At 31.7% G+C, this 2500-nt stretch overlaps 1 pseudogene; it reads left to right on the forward strand.

Annotated features, from left to right (window-relative positions):
- The window catches only part of LOC143017577 (uncharacterized), a 10213-nt pseudogene that overhangs the window by 2026 nt on the left and 5687 nt on the right, over nucleotides 1-2500 (forward strand).

Genomic DNA, 2500 nt, shown 5'->3' on the forward strand with positions numbered 1-2500 from the left:
AGAGAGAGAGAGAGAGAGAGAGAGAGTGAGAATCGCTGGTAGAGTAATTGGAAGCGTGTTGCTCTCGCATTTGCTTAGTTGTGGGTTCGAATCCCCTACTCCTCTCCGATTCCCAGCAGTGACTGTTACCTGTCTCAACAGTCCAAGCCCATAAAAGGACACAAGTGACGACTTTCGGCCGCAGCTACTCAGCTCCTCCTGGCGTAAGCTCCTCACCACCTTAACCTATTTATTACAGTAATGTCCCAAAGTATTCAATAAATCTCAATATTTAATCTGTATGGCTGTGCAATTGTCCACAGTGTGTGCCTGAAACTGGAGTGGTAGACTTTGGAAAAACCAATAGATACTAAGGAATTTATGTTACCAAATAGTTACGTTATAACACTAAAGTTTTACTCGGAATGTTTTATGATTTAGAAAAGAACAGTCGATATGTCAGACAATAACAATCCTTATAAATATTGAAGGTTATGTAACACAGTCTTCTTCCTAGAAACCATGCAGTAACCTTGTAACTCTTCTAGAAGTATTGTGTTTGTTCTAGAAATAATCATAAAAAATACCCAGTTAAAGAAAAGAAGATGGGAAATAGTTAATCCAATATTTCGATTAACCTGTACGTTAGATTTGCTTTTAGTATCATATGTCCTTCATGTGATTTCATTAAGCTGAGGGAAACATTATCTGCAATCATTCGTGGAAATAATTAGTTTATTTTTCAGAATTTCATGCCCTACCATTGTATGTTTAACCACATAACTGCATGCAATATATATTGCTCACACTAAATCTAGAATTACAGCTAAGAACAAGTTATGTCTAATTTCATAGAAAGGGACACAACACACACTAATATTTATATGTATCCAGGACTAAGTGCATGTATGCCTAAAGACAGCTATGATCTTTATATAAATATCTAGAAGTATTTGGAAATGAAATATGCGAATTTATATTATTGATAAGTGCTTAATTCCCTGAGCTCTAGATTTATATGCATTAACCTCTCTCATAACATAAGAACATCAGAGCATAAGAAATAAAGGAGACTGCAAAAGACCATAAGGCCTACACTAGGCAGCTCCGGGTATCATCAGAGGTGCAATAGATTCGTATAAGTACAATGTTACGTACAAGAGAATCGAACCAAGGACAACACCTCCAACCAAGTCATCGTAGTATTCGGCCTTTGTTTTTTCCATTACTTTATATAATGTCGCTATAAAGTAGTGTAACTGTAGTGACTTTGGTAGCTTTGATTTTGTCATATGTTAATGAAGATTCAAGTTCAATTCCAATGAGTACCGGTGAGTGCCGCTCGCCCTGGCTTTCATATCACGTAGAGCTACGTTGGTGGATTTCGCTCTTTTTTCCTCTGTTCGTCTTTATATATGTAATATATATATACATATATATGCATATATATATATATATATATATATATATATACATATGCATATATATATATATATATATAATATATATATGCATATACATATGTATACATATACATATATATACACACACACACGTATATATATATATATATATATATATATATATATATATATATATATGTATATATATGTATATTCATACATACAAAATTGCAATGTATGGATGGGGAATCATAACATTAATTAAGTCTACCTCAGTAGACATTCATCCAAATAGCTTTCGACGATGCCTTCCATGATAGATTATCTCAACCTGTTTAATCCAGTTTCACTCGAGCAACATTAGTCGTGGTTCACTTCCTTATGTTAATCCCCGTCAGGAAGATCTCCGACCTCCTGTGACTAAGACTGTTCAGCTTATGTAAAATGTAATTACTAAACACTATTCACTTAATAGACTATTATATTAAAAAATATTCAAGAAATTTGTTCATCAGTTTGATGTAAATCAGGATGAATAATTTTTTCAAACGAATAAACTTCCTGAGGAGGTGATTACATGTAGTACAGATTCAATTTTTTATGTTTACTTCATCTAACAATTAACCTATGGTCTAAGTTAGTTTTGTGTATCAACCTATCTATCTATCTATGCATCGGTTATGAATGTGTGTGCTTTATGTGTATGTATACATATGTATAAATGTATGTATGTATTTATGTATGTATGTAATATATACTTACGTATGTACGTATGTTTGCGTATACTTATGCATATGTGTATGTATGTATATATGCATGCATGCATGTATGTATATATGAATATGTATGTATATATGAATATATGTATGTATGTATGCATGTATGTATGTATATAGGAATATTTGTACGTATGTGTTTGTGTGTATGAATATGTGTATGTGTATAAATGTATGTATTTTCATTTACCAGTTGATTTTTTTGCTAATCAGCTTATTTTTTATTAGGCTTTATAACAAACATGGAACTAATTATTATTCTTTTAAAATGTAATATATATGTACAGGAAAAAATCCATTAATATGCAAAGAATACCGGTAATAGTTTTTATATAACTAATA

This window comes from Oratosquilla oratoria, chromosome 32 (assembly GCF_046742065.1).
Source record: "Oratosquilla oratoria isolate Oo_2021 chromosome 32, ASM4674206v1, whole genome shotgun sequence".
In the NCBI taxonomy this organism is placed as follows: Eukaryota; Metazoa; Arthropoda; class Malacostraca; order Stomatopoda; family Squillidae; genus Oratosquilla; species Oratosquilla oratoria.